The sequence below is a fragment of the Pyrus communis genome, chromosome 13, assembly GCF_963583255.1.
Source record: "Pyrus communis chromosome 13, drPyrComm1.1, whole genome shotgun sequence".
NCBI classification, from domain to species: Eukaryota; Viridiplantae; Streptophyta; class Magnoliopsida; order Rosales; family Rosaceae; genus Pyrus; species Pyrus communis.
The window spans coordinates 4181572-4200416 of record NC_084815.1 but is presented as its reverse complement, the minus strand read 5'-3'; the positions used below and the strand labels follow the sequence as shown (position 1 = coordinate 4200416).

The following is an 18845-nucleotide window of genomic DNA, read 5'->3' as shown; positions in this document are numbered from 1 at the left end:
AAACGATTCATCTGGCCAACCCTCGGTTGGAGATGGCCTAAGAAGGGGAAGTAAAGAAGAAAGGGAAAAGAAGATAGGAAAAAGAAAAGTCATCATTATGTTTTCTTTATTTTGTTGTATAAACACTTTGTATAATGAGATATATTGCTATCAATGGAAGCATTCATGTTAGATACGGATTTATTTATTTATTTATTTTAAATGAGCATGGGTGTCGGAAAAAGGAGCATTTTTGTTTATTTTTTATTTTTAATCAAAACATAAATTTGGTTTATATACTTTTATATTTTTATATATTTTTTTACTTTGTTGATTATATGTGACAACATTGTCTTTATATCAGACGAGATTTCTCAACAACTAATGTCGCCTATAACCGAAAGGAGTATTAATGTCACTTGTATCCGACATTATTTTCTTGGTGGATTAAGAGTCCTGTTCGACAGCAAAAATATTTTCGTGATGCAAGCAATGCTGTCGGTTTTTTTATCTGCCACTACATGAATTTCTGTCAGATTTTTTTGCTAATATATGATAGAGATAGGCTTTCTCCTTATGAGGAGCTGTTCTTTCGCCAAATGCATGTGGCTCGCATCTCCAATGGGCTACCCAACCACCCCTTCTCGATCCTCATCTATCCTAGATTGCCTGGCGAGTTGGGCTGCGGACCTCAATTCCCATACATTCGAGATGTGCCTCAAGATTCTATAGGCTTTTCTTGTCGTTGCTCACCGTAAGAACCGCATAAAACACAGTACGGTTCGGTCTCCGACTCGCCTCTCCTAAGGTTATCATGAGTAGGAAAGATGTCAAGGGCAATTTTCCACACTCCGATCTTTACCTTAGGTGGAACACAAGCAGCCCATAGTTTTTTCCACAACGCCCCAGAAGGATTGTAGACAGCGAACGGAGATGGCGCATCCCTGCGAGATTGAACCCAGTCCCTGGCAATATGATCGGCGCCCTTCACACTGAACAACCCTTTCCTATCGTAGTGCCTAATAAATCTAGGGTTTAGATGTGTATAATTTTTTTCTTTCTAAACATTGATAATTGAATTACACATACTATGTAAGTTATAAACAATATCAATAAAACATAACTAAAATCACGCTACTTAATTTCTTCTTATCACATAAAATATTAAAACTTTGAGACTTCTATTCCCCCTAAAGAGCAAATTCATATAGGGATTGTCATATATAATATTGACAATGACACTAAAAGAAGGTGAAATGTGTATAAATTTTTTCTTTCTAAATGATCATAATCGAATTTTACAAATTGTACAAATTGAAAATAATATCGATAAAACTTAACTAAAATCACACTACTTAATTTCTTCTTATCATATAAAATATTAAAACTTTGAGACTTCTATTCCACCTAAAGAGCAAATTCATATATCATATATGGAGTGTCATATAATCTTCACAAGCCTTATGCCATGGATCGACACGATTTTCGGAAAGCACAAGACAAACCTTTCATAATATAACTACTCGGAAACAAGAGTAATTATTCATCCATAACAACACATTTATTTAATCTTCAAAAACATAAAAAAAAAAAATTAAAACAAAAGTTACAATGTTTATCCACCCAAATCATAAACAACAAAGCAATCTTGGTTATAAAAAATAAAAGAACAACAAAATGTCTCTAAAGTACAACACTCAAAAGACATAGCACAAGAGTGGTAACGGCCAACCCAAGCTTCGAAAAATAAATAGTCGGAGCACTGCTTGGATTTGAGCTTGGATGAGAATCTGAAGGCAAAGATCCCTGAGGTGCTGGGTTTGGACTTGCCAGCGAGCTCTGTGGTATGGGAAGTGTAACCTTGATATCAACCTTTTGTCCCGCTTGACAGTGGCCGGGAGTACCACAAAGAAAGTAATAGTGGTCGGGCCTTTTAAGGGTGATGGTATCGGAACCAGAGGTATAAACTGTGATCGCAGCGGTAGTATTGCAAGATTCAAAATCTTGCTTGGTAACTTGCATCAAGTTGTGGTATTGACTATTGTAAGCGAATATAAGAGTATCGCCGACATGAAACTCTTTCGTTGAAGCCCACTTGTTGTAATCAACGAGACCTCGAGATGTCCACCCATCAGAATCGCCAACTCTATAAACATCACCTAAACAAACACCAGAAAGCACCATCATCACGAAGAAAATTAGTGCAGCAGTATTTCGCAGAGCCATGGCTAAAGAAATAGAAAGGGAAGGACAAGAGTGATTGACTGAAATTTGTTTGAGTGAAAGACTCGACGCGACCTTGCATATATATAGATCAACGTGCTTTCTCCTAGTCCGGTTCGGAATAGGTTTCCAAATTCCACTTACTAGTAGTAGTAGGAAATAATATATGCATATTGTTTCATAAAATGAGTAGTACTACTAACCGGATTCAGTTTTTGTTAAGAAAATAATCTACTAGTAGGATACGGAAGTATACATTTTTCTCATAAAATAGGTTTTTATATAATTGCGGCAATGTTAATTAGGCCCGGCTCGCAAATAATTACTATTAACGAGTTAAGGGTGGGGTGTCAATCATATCTTCGCTATAGAAAAAGGATCTACAACCAAGACAAGATTAGAAAAAATTAAAAGGATTTATTTGTAACAAATCATAGTATATAATAAACGCTTGAGTCCACGGATGAAGTAGGCATTCACCTAATAAGATTTCAAATATATAATCTCACAAATTCATTATAATTATACAAATGAGATGCATGAATGTAGTCTTACTCCCTTCTAATTTTGCTAACACTTACCTAGGGCACCCAAGCTGGCTTGCATGTCTTATACCGTACTTATACCACTTAACTTCGAATACTATAGGATATGAGTTAGCACCCATCTATCCCTTGATCCCAAATTTCAATTTAATTCTCAATTTTCACTTGTCATGTAGGCCTTTTCTCAACACCCAAATTTATTCAAGTCTTTCCTCCAACGTCTAGTGAACATATACAAGTTTTCAGATTATACATCCAAAGCCTTCTATGTCTTCTGAATATATTTTCAACTCAACACTTCACACAACTCATGCATCATGTTTTTCTTGACTGCGCGAGTGTTTATGCTTATGCAATACAACACTATGTCAACAGTCACATACTATCTAATAATCGTAAATTTCAATATGGATCAAGCTATAGATATCAAAGTGATCGTACTGACTATTGACCAACAGAAATTTAGTACATTGATTTAGGCTTCGGACGCAAATCACGTATAAATACCAAACTTCGCCAATCTGCAATACTGCTAATCGTTGAGCTCACGGAAATTTACTATGAAAATAAACTAGAAACTGACGAGCACTTGGTAGATAATTTCACAGAAACAGGTGCAACTTTCAAGCACCACCGGCAATCGAAATTTGTAACCAGATTCATGCATAGTTTCATTCAAAGTTTACGGCAGTCATAGAACTAGTCAACAAAATACACCAGAATTTCAGATTAAAATTTGCATGCAAAATTAAAAAATTACATCAGCTCTTGAATGATGTGCAACAAAAGAAAACAAAAGCAGGTAGACAATCACGTAAACAAAACAGGAAAACAGAAAAAACATGAAGAACGCACTGGAATTCGACATGAAGTCCTATTCGTAGGCAAAGAGCAAGTACCTGCTCTTTTTCTTAGTAAGAAACTGCCCTGGTCTCGTCGAGTAAGAAAAAGGCTCTCTTCATAAGAATCGACAGAGCAATATTGATATCGAGAAATCACAAGATTTTTCAGTTCTTTGCTCACAAGGTCTACGGAAACTAGTTCATGCTTTGATATTTTGATGATACTACCGAAACAGTAAAGGTCTCCTCCAATAAGCATCAATAACACTTCGCCATTGTTCCTAAAGCATAATGTCCCATCGACATGTGTAATCTGGAAATCAATGTTTGGATGCAGTGGCTCCATTTTTGCATCAGAGAGTGAGAGCTTCTCCATAACTTCCAATATCGACTTCTCTTTTACAGAATCCGCTCTTTTACACTCTGAATTGAACCTTCTATCTTCCCTATCAGATGACATCATTTCTCAAGCAGGTGTCTTTGTCACTCTCTTTTAGTGATAAACAGAAATGAACAATTCAAGAAGCCCTGCATATAACAACAAGAACAAGAAGAAAGCATTATCCTCTTAAACTGATACAGTGCTTAATTATTCAACTCCGGAAAGCTAAAATCGACTCTTTTTCAGGGATTAAACAGACACGTGCAACATATTAACACACATTCCAGCTCAGCATAATATTTTTCTGTTTGTTTTGTGTAACTAATTTTGTCTTAATGTAATTATTAGTTACACTTGATTAGGTGCTAATCATTATTGACAGATGTATATGTACTCATTTGTAAACATTCTTTCATTCAATGAAAGCATAACAGTTCATAAATCTCATATGGTATCAACCGCCTTTTGCTTAATTGCCTCTTCGCGATCCTCACCAACTTCCTGTGATTCGTAACTTCACCAACCTACGAATCGTGATTGATTTTCATCGAATCTTGATCAATTTTCTTTCGATTCTTGCTCTCTGATCTCTATTCTTCTTGATCTTTGATCTTTGCTTCTTCGATGACATCTTCGACTTTGTCTTCAATGAATCCTAACATTCTCGCCCCCAATTCTTCTCTGATGAACCTTAACCCTAATCCCCCAATTTCATCAATTTCCTCGATTACAGTCCAAGATATCAGTTGTATGGTTCCAACAAAGCTTAAATGAGATAATTATCTCCTTTGGAAGATGCTTTTTGCTCCAATTTTTCACCAGTACAAGCTCACTGGAATTCTTGATGGCAATGAAGCATGTCACCGCCATATGTGCTTGATATCTCTGGCCAAAGCACCGGTGTTCCAAATCCAACTTTTGAAGCTTGGTATGAGAAGGATCAAAACATCCTCATCTGTTTGAATTCGACTCTTTCTGAAGAAATCATACCTTTCACCGTTGGAGTCTCCTTTTCTCGAGAACTTTGGTTGAATCTTGAACAGCGTTTTGGTGGAGTTTCAGCTGCGCACATTCACTAGCTCCGTACTCGTCTTCATTCGGTTCAGAAAGGTGATCTTGCAATCTCTGAATACCTTCAGCAAATTAAGAGTATCTCAAATGCTTTAATGGTTGCCGGCGCGCCAATTTCCGATCATTATATCATTGCAGTTACACTCAATAGTCTCTCTGACAAGTACAAGTCATTTATTGACTCTATCATGTTGCGAATTTCCTCCATATCTCTTGATGAACTTCATGGTCTGTTTATCAACAAAGAACTTTTCATGAACGAAAGAAGAAGTTTGTTGTTGCAGTTGTTGCAGAACCTTTTCAAGCCTTTGCTGCTCAGTCTTAGTGCTCTCAGGCTCCTCTTCTTCCAATGCCACAATTCAATGCTTTTCCACAAGCCTTTGCTGCACCGTACTCTAACTCCAAAAATTACTGCAGTAACAATCGTGGCAATAATCGTGACAATTATCGTGGTTCTCGCAATTATCGAGGCAACTTTTACAATCAAAATCGTTCTTCAAGAGGTTATCGCCAGCACTCTGGTGATTGAGTTCCCTGTCAAATCTGTCACTCTTTAGACCATGAAGCTATTGATTGCTTTGACCGCATGAATCATGCATTTGCTGGAAAAATTCCACCGACAAAATTGGCAGCAATGTGTGCTCATACCACTGCTAAGTCTTATTCTCCCACTTAGATTTTGGACTCTGGCGCTACCTCCCATATCACGAATGATATCTCTGCCATTCATTATCCTATGCCTTATAATGGTGAAGACAAGGTTTATATCGGTGATGGTCAAGGTATGCCCATTCACCACACTGGTACTTCTGTTCTTAAAACTCCAGCTGCTGTATTTAAGTTGAATAATGTCCTTCATGTTCCTTAAATGAAGTTTAATCTTCTTTCTGCCTATCAATTTTTAAAGGATAATTACTGCAAATTAATCCTTGATTCTGATGGTTCCACAATCAAGGATCTTTCTACGGGAATATGCTTTTTTAGGGGCTAGATAGCTCTAGTTTTTATCCAGTACAACTTCCCATGTTGCTTTCAGTGATCCAGTATCTACATCTGCCTATGCTAATGTTGGTACTCTAGCATCCTTACAACTTTGGCATAAGAGACTTGGTCATCCCTCTTCTGCAATTTCCAGAAAGATCTTATCTAGAAATAAACTTGCTTACACTGGTAAACAGTTTGTAAGGTTCTTTTGTCAGGATTGTGCAATTGGCAAACATCACAAGTTGCCATTCTCTGTAAGCACAAACTTGTCCATTGTGATGTTTGGGGCCCTGCTCCCATTTCTTCTGTTAGTGGATATCGATTCTATATCTTGTTTGTTGTTGAGTTTATAAAATATAGTTGGTTATTTCCCTTGAAGTCAAATTCTGAGGTCTTCTCCATATTTGTATACTTCAAATCCTATGTTGTGAAGTTGACTGGAAATCAAATAAAAATTCTACGTTCTGATTCCAGGGGAGAGTTCACAAGTTCACAATTTAATTCATTTCTTCTTCAACATGGTATTCTGCACCAATTTAGCTGCCCTCGTACACTCGAGCAAAATGGGCGTGTTGAAAGGAAATATAGGCATTTAACTGAGACCACTAAAACATTGCTTGTTGCCTCTAAAGTTCCTTATAAACTTTGGGTTGAGGCTTTCTCCACTGTAGTTTATCTAGTCAACAGATTACCTATTTCTGGTTTAGATAAATCTCCATGGGAACTTTTGTTTAATAAACCTCCAGATTATTCGAGGTTGAAGGTTTTTGGGTGTAGTTGTTATCCCTGGCTAAAACCTCTAAGCTTGATGGTAAGAGTAACCATGTGCCTTCCTTGGTTATAGTTTGCAGCACAATGGTTATCGATGTTTAGAAATGCAAACATCTTAGATACATATCTCCAGGCATGTATTGTTTAATGAGAGTCATTTTGCTTTTCATCTGGTGCAACTTCAACCCCCCCCCTCAATCTTCCTTTTCCACTCCAGATTCCTCATTTGTTTTACCATTTCCAAGTACTTCCCATCTCCCTACCACTACTGCACCTTCTACTATATCACTTTCACCATTACAAAATTCTAGTACTATACCTTCACCTCTTTCCTCTCAGCCTAATTCTCCATCCATTCAATCTTCTGTTTCTCCCTTTCCTCTTCCACCTTCTACCAACATTCACCCAATGATAACTCATTCCAAAGATGGAATTTTCAAACCTAAGGCCTTGACAGCAACTAAATACCCTATTGATTCTTTTCATTTTGTTCCTACCACATATTTACAAGCTTCTAAGCATAACCACTGAAGACAAGCTATGTTAGAGGAATATCAGGCCTTACAATCCACTCGTACATGGACTCTTGTTCCCTATTCTCCTAATCAGAATTTAATTGGTTGTAAATGGGTGTTTCGGATAAAGAGAAAACTTGATGGCTCTGTTGACAAATACAAGGCTCGTTTAGTAGCCAAAGGCTTTCATCAACAAGAAGGTGTGAACTTTAAGGAAAATTTTAGCCTTGTTGCAAAGCCAGTGACTATTCGGATCTTATTAACATTGGCTGTTAAGTTTGACTGGTTTTTAAACCAATTGGACATAAGTAATGTTTTTCTTCATGGTTCTCTCAAAGAGGAGGTATTCATGTAGCAACCTCCAGGTTTTATTGACTCTTCTAAGCCCTCTCATGTTTGCAAGTTACAAAAATCACTCTATGGGCTCAAACAAGCTCCTAGAGCTTGGTATGACAAATTGTTTCAAGCTTTGTTATCTCTTGGATTCTCAAATTCACAGTCAAATTGCTCCTTGTTTGTCACATTTTATCCCTCACTAGTGATTGTCTTGTTGTATGTAGATGATATCTTGGTTATTGGTCCTAATTCATCTATCTGTAAGGATTTTATTACTAAACTTGGTAAACTATTTCTAGTCAAGGACTTAGGTCCTCTTCATTATTTCTTAGGATTGGAAGTTCATAGGTCTTCAGAGGGCATTTTCCTTTCCCAAAGGAAATATGCACTTGATTAACTCCTCAAGACCAAGATGGAAGGTTGCAAACCATGTTTCACACCTATTGGCAGTCAGAAATTAGATCATGTTGGTTCTCTGTTATCTAATCCTCATGAGAATAGGTCCATTGTGGGTGCTTTCCAATATTTGACATAGACATGCCCTAACTTATCCTTTCCCATTAATCAAGTTTGCCAATTCCTTCACTGTCCAAGAGATACACATTATCAAGTTGTAAAAAGAATCCTCCATTTTCTAAAAGGATCTGTTGATCAAGGTTTATGGTTTCGAAAAGGTCCATTGCATCTCACTGCATTTTCTGATGCTGATTGGGCTCGATGTGTTTATGAAAGGCGCTCAACTAGTGGATATTATATGTATTTGGGTGGCAACCTTATCAGTTGGAGTGCTAAAAAGCAAAGCACTGTTGCTCGATCTTCCACAGAAGCTGAGCATCGTTCCTTAGCACATACTGCAGCAAAGATTACCTGAGTTTGTAAGATTTTTAGAGACATTGGCTTTCCCTTATCCAAAGTTCATGTTTTGTGGTGTGATAATGTCTCTGCCATCTCCCTATCTTTGAATCCAGTTTTTCAAGTTCGTATTACACATGTCGAAATAGATTATTGTTAGTTTTGTCTCATCTTCTTCATGTCAAGTATTTGTTTACTCGACACCAAATTGTTGATATTCACACAAAAGCTCTCTCTAAAGCTCGGTTCCAGTTTTTGCAGTCCAAGCTTTCACTTGGGTATCCTCCTATCAGCTTGCAGGGGAGTATTAACACACATTCCAGCTTAGCATAATATTTTTCTGTTTGTTTTGTGTAACTAATTTTGTCTTAATGTAATTAGTTACACTTGATTAGGTGCTAATCATTATTGACAGATGTATATATACTTAATTGTAAACATTCTTTCATTTAATGAAAACATAACAGTTCATAAATCTCATACAACAACTCATGGAAATTGCATACTCGAAAGCCATTGCTACTAACAACAACATCCATGTTTACTGATAGCCAATGAAAACACAAACATCGTCATTACCGCAACTTTGACATGATCGAACCATTGCCATTACTTAGTTTGATTACTCATAACCATTGCCATATAATAACAACAAAGCCTTTTCCCACTAAGTGGGGTCAGCTATATGAATCATAGAACACCTTTGCGCTTTGTTCTGTGTCGCTTCATCTGTTAGATCCAAGTACTCTAAGTCTTTTCGTAGAGTCTCTTCCAAAGTCTTCCTAGGTCTTTCTCTACTCCTTCAGCCTTGAACCTTTGTCCTGTAATCACATCTTCTAACCGGAGCATCAGTAGGTCTTTTTTTTTCACATGGCTAAACCAACGTAACTGATTTTATCTCATATTTCTTTCAATTTTGGTTAAACACCCTTTTAGCAGCTCGTAGACAAATTTCAGTAGGACACTCCATACATCAACTAATCAACCTCACTATAAACATCATGTCAGGATGTGTGGCAGTCGAGTACATTAGACTTCCCACGATTTGTTTATAGAGAGTGCTGTCAACCTGTACCGCATCTTCATCTTTGACACACTTGAAACTAGGAACAATAGGATTATGGACTGGGTTGCACTGATCCATGTTGAACCTCTCTAACACCTCTTAAGCATATTTTCGTTGACTAATAAATATACCATCCGGCCTCTGCAACACTACAACACCGAGGAAATAACTTATCCTCCTAAGATCAGTCATATCAAACTCTACCATCATAGACTGCTTAAACTCTTTGAACATTAACTTATCATTTCCAGTAAATATAAGGTCATCAACATGGAGACAAACAATCAACATTTTACCTCCATCCGTTGCTTTGATGAACAAAGTGTGTTCATAGGGATGCTTTGTAAATCCTTCCTTGATAAAGTAGGACTTTATACGATTGTACCAAGCTTAGGGAGCTTGTTTAAGGCCATATAGAGCCTTTTTAAGCTTGTATACCTTCTGCTCGTGTCCCTTTTGTACATAGCTAAAAGGTTGTGCAACTAAAACTTCTTCATTAAGTTCTCCATGTAAGAAGGCCAATTTGATGTCTAACTAGTAAATGGACCAGTTTTCTTGTGCTGCAAGTGAGATCACAAGTCGAATGGTGTCCATGTGAGTAACTGGTGCAAACACCTCAGCATAATCGACTCCATGAGTTTGACTGTACTATTTTGCAACCAAGCGAGCTTTGTATTTATCCACTTCACCCTTCTCATTGACCTTCGTTCTGTAAATCCATTTTACACAGATCATTTTCCCCCCACGTGGCAGGTTTGTTAACACCCATGTGTTATTTTTCTCTATGGCTTCAATCTCTAAGTTCATTGCTTCTCTCCATTTTGCATGCTTCTCGGCTTCTTCATACAAAATAGGATCACTGTCAACAAACATGGCTAGGTAAGCCATGTCTTCTTCCTCAGAAAGACCCTGCTCGTTCTTGTAATCCCTCATCCATATGAGTTGTCTTCTAATTCATCCTTCACTAGGGTGAGCTAGAACTTTCATTTATAGGGGTGGTTCGGGTCGAGATCCCGAATCGAAACCCAAAGCCCGAATCCCAAACCGACTCTTTTCGAGATACGATTCTAAAACCCGAAATCATACCCGAATTTCGGGAATCCCGAAATTATTTTGGTTTTTCAGTTCGGGATCGGGAATGGATGCAGTCATAAGATATCAACCTAATTTAGGAAGATCGAATGAATGCAATCCCCAAATAGCAAATTCCAGTCCCCTAATCCCAAATTTGCAGACAACCCATAAAAAATCAGATAGTTAAGAATCGAAGAAGTCGTCTATCAAAGTTCAAAAGCAGAAAAATACAAAGCAATCAAGCATGCAGTAACTAAAATTAAGGGATTTTCAAAACAAAAATCCTAATTTTAATTATAAATGCCCAAATTGAAAGTTCAAAATCCTAATCCTCAATTTCAAAATCCAAATCCAAATCAAGGTATAATAATTTCATGAAGTTTGGCACTTTCATATTAAAGAAGCTTTGATTTGGAGGTCGTTGGAAGTGGAACCATGGAAGTTTGGATTTGGAATATGGTGTAGTGGTCGATGACTTAAAGGTTGACGTGTTGATTTTGTGACAAAGGGAGGAGGAGGAGAGAAGAGAATCCAGAGACGATTCGAGGGATTAGAGAGAGTGTTGAGTACGAGGATGTTGACATAGCAAAGGAGGAGATGATAGAGTGTAGAGCGATCTGAGAGGTTAGGGAGAGTCTGAGTGTGAGAGAGAGGGGCACATAGATTCATTTAAGAGATAAGAGAGAGAGAGTTGGCTTAGTGGTTAAGTATAAGTAACTAATGGTTATTAAGCATATAAATACATTTTATGTAGTATAATTTCAACAATCGAGAGTTGGCTCAGTGGTGAAGTTCCATGATTCCCAAGAGGAGATAAGGGGTTTGAATCCTTGCGGCCTCATTTTTGAGGTAATAATCTAAAATCAGTTCGTTTCAGGAAAAACCGAAATTCACAAATGCTAGACCGAATACCAAACTAAACTGGGCAGTTCGGGATAATAACCGAATAGGAAATTTTCAAAAATCGAAAATTTCGGGATAATTTCAGTTCGGGTTCGACCAGGGTCGGGATCGGGATTTTCGGGATATTTGTCCAGTCCTATTCATTTGTTAGCTCATTAGATGAGTTATTTGAGCTATCAATCTGGTCAGAATCTCCATCTTCTAGTGTCTCTTCAGTTTCCTCTCCATTTTCTTCAATGTCTTCCTCTTCTTCCATTGGTCATTCAAGATCTTCCATAGTTGCCTTATGATGATCATTATCCCATTCCCAGCCTTTGTCTTCTTCGAAAATTACATCTCGGCTCACGACTATTTTTTGAGAAACTGGATCAAATAGTCGATAAGCCTTTGATTCCTCACTTACTTCAAGCAAGATGCACTTTGAGCTCTTGTCATCAAGCTTAACTCTCTTGTTATCAGGAACATGAACATGAGAGATATATCCAAAAACCCTGAAGTGGTTCACTAATGGTTTAGATCTACTGTAAGCTTCTTTTGGAGTCATATTCTTCACTGCAAGTGTCGGGCTCCTGTTTAGAACATGAATCGTCCCATTCATTGCTTCTGGCCAAAATGTCTTTGGAACCTTCTTATCTGAAAGCATACTTCGAACCATATTCATGATGGTTCGGTTCTTCCTTTCTGCGATCCCATTCTGTTGGGGAGTGTACGCAGCAGTTAACTGCCTTTGAATCCCATTTTCAACACAAAAGTTTATGAACTCACATGATGTGAATTCACCTCCTTGATCAGTACAAAACCTCCTTATGCATGCTCCAGTTTCTTTTTCAATTTTAGCCTTGTAACTTTTGAAAGTAACAAAGGCTTCTGATCTTTCAACCAAAAAATACACCCATGTATTTCGACTAAAATCATGAATAAAGGTAACGAGATACCTTTTCTTGCTGTTTGAAGTGGGGTTAATTGGGCCACATATATTAGCATGTACCAGTTAAAGAATCTGAGAAGCTCTCCATGTGCTTGCTTTTGGGAACAGATCTCTTTGTTGTTTTCCCACCAAACAAATATCACACACTTTCGTAGGGGCCTTGAACTGTGGTAATCCTTGCACCATCTTCTTCTGTTGAAGGACCTTGAGACCATTCCAACTTAAGTGACCATACCTACAGTGCCAGAGTTGAGATTGATCTTCAATAGCCAAGTTGAAACACTGTTGCTCTTTTAGCAGTGAGCGAGCAAAAATGATAAACATTCTGTTGGAAGACATTTCAGTTTCCATGATCAAACCTCTCTCAGGATGATAAATCTTGCATTTTCCACGTTGCATGAGGATGGTGAGGCCCTTCTCTTGCAGCTGACCAATGCTAAGTAAATTGTTTTTCAATTCTGGCACATTAGAATACTCTTGTAATCATTTGCACATGGCCATTCACTTCCATTCGAATAATCCCTTTCCCTAGCATAGCAAGGCTTAATTTGTTTCCTATCTTCACGTATTCTCTAAAGCTTCTATCAAACTCTGAGAACAGCTGCAACCTGAGTCAAGAAACCAATTCATCTTTGCCAGCTTCCTGGACATCCACATAAGCCATCAGTAACATTTCTTCACTTGTTTTTGCGTAATTGACTTTTCCATCTTTGTCTTTCTTGGTACACTCCCACTGAAAATGACCAAGTTCATGACACTCGTAGCATTTAATGGTAGAACATACAACATAGGTAACCTTCAGTGCTTGTTCATCAACAGTGTGCCTACTCATTCGTTGTTCATGAACCAACAAGCTGCTTTACATCTCATCAATGGAAAGGGCATCCAGATCGTTAGACTCCTCAATAGAACATACAACATAGCTATTTTTTGGAGTCATATATCTCAGAATTTTCTCAATAACCACCACATCCCCCATTTTGTCTCCATGAACCCTTATCTTGTTGGTTATGGTGAGGGTTCGTGCGAAATAATCGTTCACAGATACACCTACCTTCATATGAAGCACTTCAAACTCTTTGCGAAGAGCTTACAACTGTGCATGCTTGACTCGTGTAGTTCCCTGATACTTCTACTTCAATGAATCCCAAATGTCCTTCTTAATTTCTTTCTTCGGAATTGTCTCTAGGATGGAGCAATCAATAACTTGAAACAAATAGTTCTTTGCCTTCAAGTCCTTCAACTTTTGTTCTTTGATCGTCTTCTTCTGTACGTCAATAGGATCCACTCCTTTTGCTGTTGCAGGGATCCCAGTCTATACCAGGCTCCAATACTCAATGGAACGCAAGAAATTCTCCATAAGCATACTCCAGTGATCATAGTGTCCATAAAACTTTGGTATTGCAGGTTGCACGAAACTATTCTTCACTACTATGTCGTTGTTCTGGCTACGGTCTTTTCAAACTTCGATCAGGCTCCATGATGGGGCTCTAATACCAGATGTTAAAACCAAGAAAATGAACGTTTGACAAGAATGTATGTTTGAACGTGCACACAAGAACTGGGAGAATATTTCTTCTTCAATTCAAGAACATAAGATGGCATTAAATAGCCATACAAAACAAACTGAAATGAAAGCATAACAACCCACGTTTACACAACCCTAATTACGTGGTGCATGACTAGTGATGGAAACAAACTAAACAACGTATCCCTCAAAGTTAGGAATTATTATCCACTACTTGAAACAAACCTACAAACAAGGAAGCCCAACCCTAACGGCTAGGTAACCTTAAAAACTTCAACACAACCGCGGTTACGGCAAGTGGGAGCAGCAGAATTTCAATCATGCCTTCAACGTTGTTTTTTTACTAATATCATTTTTAGTTTTAAATATAAAAATAGTTTTTAAAGTTAATTCACATGTCGTTATATGATTGTATTTGTGAGACTTATGTGGCGCCACATCATCACACTAACAGAGCAATTGACATATTTTTCACGAAAAAACTAAAATGATCACAATGGACAAATTCAAAGAAGGACTAAAATGATTCATGAAAGACAAATTCAAGAACAATACTATTGATTATCATTAATTGTTAAGGACCAGATTAAGGAGTTATGTCAATGTCACGAATCATTTTGGCTAAAAAGCGTTTAATTTAGTTGATTGTTAAATTTGAGGGTATTTGTGTCTATTTAGGTGAAGTTTTGGATATATTTGAAAGATTTTATAAAAAGTGACATTTTTGAAATTAAGGGTTAATTTTTTGCTATAGTTGGTAAATACTCCTTCACAAGCCTTATGATGCTACGGATTGACATGATTGTTGCAATTTATTAGATAAACCTTTCATAATATAACTACTCGTGAACAAGAGTAAATATTCATCAACAAAACATCCATTTAATCTTAAAAAAAAAATTCCTTTAAACAAAACTTTCAAAGTTTATCCACCCAAATCATTAACAACAAAAGCAATCTTAGTTTTAAAATAAAAAGTAACTAAAAGAACCACAACGTGTCTCTAAAATACAGCACTCAAAAGACATAACACAAGAGTGGTAACGGCCAATCCAAGCTTCGAAAAATAAATAGTCGGAGCACTGCTTGGAGTTGAGCTTGGATGAGAGTCAGAACGTAATGATCCCTGAGGTGCCGGGTTTGGACTTGCCAGCGAACTCTGCGGTATAGGAAGGGTAACCTTGATATCCACCTTTTGTCCCGCTTGACAATGGCCGGGAGCCCCACAAAGAAAGTAATAGTGGTCGGGCCTTTTAAGAGTGATGGTGTCCGAGCCAGAGGTATAAACTGCGATAGCAGCGGCAGTGTTGCAAGATTCAAAATCTTGTTTCGTAACTTGCATCAAGTTGTGGAATTGACTATTGTAAGCAAATATGAGAGTATCACCGACATGAAACTCTTTTGTTGAAGCCCACTTGTTGTAATCAACGAGACCTCTAGACGTCCACCCATCATAATCGCCAACTTTATAAACATCACCTAAACAAACACCAGAAAGCACCATCATCATCACGAAGAAAATTAGTGCAATAGTGTTTTCCAGAGCCATGGCTAAAGAAATAGAAGAGGAAGGACAAATCGAGAGTGAAGGAAAGGAATGATTGACTGAAATTTGTTTGAGTGAAAGAATCGACGCGACCTTGCATATATATAGATCAATGTGCTTTCTCCTAGTCCTGTTCGGAATAGGTTTCCAAACTGCAATTACTAGTAGTAGTAGGAAATAATATATGCATATTGTTGCAAATGGATAGCAGAATGAGTAGTACTACGTACTAACAGGATTCAGTTTTTGACAAGAAGACAATCTACTAGTAGAATACTAGGATACGGAAGTATACATTTTTTCCAATAAAATAGATTTTTATTTAATTGCGGGAATGTCACGTCCGGCTCGCAAATAAGAAAAAATTAAAATTTATTTGTAACAAATCGAAGTATATAATAAATTGAGTTTATTAGAAATTGTAAATAAGATATATGGATTGGATACACTGCAGATCATTGTACAACGAATTCTAGTCCACTGACTAGTCCACCGATGAAGCAGACATTCGCCTAATAAGAATTAAAATATATAATATTTCACAAATTTATTGCACAAAACAAGGATTATAATTATTCAAATGAGATGTATGAATATACTCTTATTCTCTATTAATCCCATTAACACATACTCAGGACACCAAGCCTGCACGTCCGATACCATGCTTATACTACTTGGCTTCGAATACTATAGAATATGAGTTAGCACCTGTCTATCCCTTAATCACAAATTTTTGAATTTTATTCTCAACTTTCAGTTGTTGTATAGGCCATTCTCTCGACGCCCAAATATGTATTCAAGTCTTTCCTCCAATGTCTAGTGAATATATACAAATTTCAAATTATATATCCAAGGCCTTCTTTGTCTTCTGAATACATTCGCAACTCAACGCTTAACACAACTCATGCACCATATTTTTCATGATTGTGCGAGTGTTTATGCATATGCAATACAAAATGTCAATAGTCACATGCTATTTAATAATCATACAAATTTCAATACCGATCAAGCTATTATTATCAAAGTGATAATCGTACAAGCAAAAAAAATGAACAATTCAAGAAGCCCAGCATATAACAAGAACAAGAAGAAAGCATTATCCTCAATCCTTAAACTGATACAATGCTTAATTATTCAACTCTTGAAACATAAGATCAACTCTTTTTCAGGGATTAAATAGAAACATACGACAACCCATGGAACCTGCAGACTCGAAAAACAGTGATCCTGTATTAGCATTATCATTCTTATCAACTTCCACGCAGCATATTAAACCATTGCTACTAATGTCATTAGCTATTATCGGCGTCTTCTTGTAATGTATATTATATGCAATTCAAACGCAACAGTAGCACACATAAGAAAGGAATGTTTAGGCTACTAGCACTGATCCATTGAAGAACACATGTAATTTGAACAAAATATCCTCATTGTACACATCAACAAAATGTCCTTATTGACATGTAGGAACATTTTTTTTTTAGGACAAACGATAGATAATTTACTTTAAATTCATCTAGAATATGGGGAGGGGTGAGGGTTTGAACACCCGACACCATGAGTTGAGAAAGAAGAATGTATTCACAATGGCAATCCACCACTTTCTATGTATGCAGAAACATCTGAGCCCTCAATTAAGTGTATTGTCTCTCTTGACAGAACGTGAAGTGTGTTGTCTCCCTTGGCAGAACGTGAAGTGTGTTGTCTCCCTTGACTGAAATAACACTATTCACATAAACAGCAGCTTGAATAAATCTTGGATTATCCACGCCACGAATAGAAACGTACTTGCGTGTTTTTGTGCTTAAGTTGTAGGAGACTATATGCCCATTAGCGCTAACCATAAGAAGCTCATCGCTCTTCCAAATTTTCAGTGGAATCAAAATGTCCTGTAAAGTTCCAATGCTTAAGTGTTTTATCCATGAACCTTTCACCTCCTTGGAGTCATCCATCACCCATATTTCAAAAGACGGAAATTGAGTATTATCCCCTACTCTATTATATAATAAAAGAGCAATGGAGTCATTCCATACTGCAAGACTCTTAAGCCACCCATTGATGTTACGGAAGTTATCTGGAAGTGGTATATTATGAAACACCTCATCGCTCATATCGAATGAAAGGATCATTATCTTGTGGAACAGAAGCTGCATACCAGTAAAAAATTCCCTTGAAGTACATATCAAACGAAGCCATCCAGATGACATTAGCTTTGATATCGCACTCCAAGAATTAGCACCCAAGGTGTATACTTCTGCTTTTCTTCAAGGCGTGCATACTTCTTCTTCACTAGAAGGCCTAGGCAAAAAATTGACAATTCTAACAACCTTGTACTGTTTAGTTTTGGAATCATAACTGAATCCCGCGGCATTGCTATACATGATGATTTCTTCTCCCTTGTCAATACCTAAATGCCAGTGAGGCCATGGGAGGGTGAAGAAGACAAGACTCGGGAAGAAGCTTGAATTCCTTGATTGCTGGATTGCATAAAACAATAATGTCGTTGGGATATTGTAGACAGATGATCCCATCACAATGACCTAACATTTGTACATTAAAAGGAAGTTTCCTCAACCAGAAGTTCTCAACCTCAACAGTTGCAGCATGATGAACATCACCATCATTAATAACATCGTCGAAAACATTAAGTAACGAAAATACATCCATCATATCTGGCGTCAGGTTGATCTTGTTGCGGATGAAGTTTTTCTCCTTGTCCTTTATGTTGGTGCCCTTGGGGACGGTACGCTTGGCAATGATGCAGGTGGAGGAGCCCAATTTGTTGTGTTTGTAATGTTTAGGCCATGAAATTTATTGGCTTTTTTCACAGGTAATTTTGATGGATATATTTATCGTGAATCCAATTGTTCACAACTAAGGCTGCCATGCATTGATATTGTCCCCACCTAATCATCTAGGCCCAATTCTCTAGATGATATCAGCCCAATGGACCTCAGGTGTGAAGTTTTATCTCAAAAAGCCTCGATACAATAAAAGTGGTGCAACTATATTTAAACTTTAGGTTATTATTCTAATATTCAATTTCGTGTATGGGGCATGCACCTGTTCCACTTTCACGTTGGTCAAGCTACTATAGCGGAATGTAACCTCAAGAATCCACTCTATTTTTAAATGAAATGCTTTTTTTCTCAATTTACCATTCTTTTCAATAGACGTCCAGTTAAGATTCTGGCTGGACGAAAGTATAAATTATATAGAAAGTATGGCCTATGCTTCGTGAATAAACCTAGGTAAAAGCAAAGTTGTCCATGTCAGGGCAGTGGGAATACATAGTTGGAG

At 37.3% G+C, this 18845-nt stretch overlaps 3 pseudogenes; all 3 read right to left on the bottom strand.

The window, feature by feature from the left end:
• Window positions 1-697: 697 nt before the first annotated feature.
• Window positions 698-2284, bottom strand: LOC137712103 (blue copper protein-like; annotated as a pseudogene).
• A 12718-nt stretch (window positions 2285-15002) lies between these two features.
• Window positions 15003-15645, bottom strand: LOC137712078 (chemocyanin-like; annotated as a pseudogene).
• Window positions 15646-17179: 1534 nt separating this feature from the next.
• Window positions 17180-18212, bottom strand: LOC137712102 (F-box/kelch-repeat protein At3g06240-like; annotated as a pseudogene).
• Between the last annotated feature and the right edge of the window lie 633 nt (window positions 18213-18845).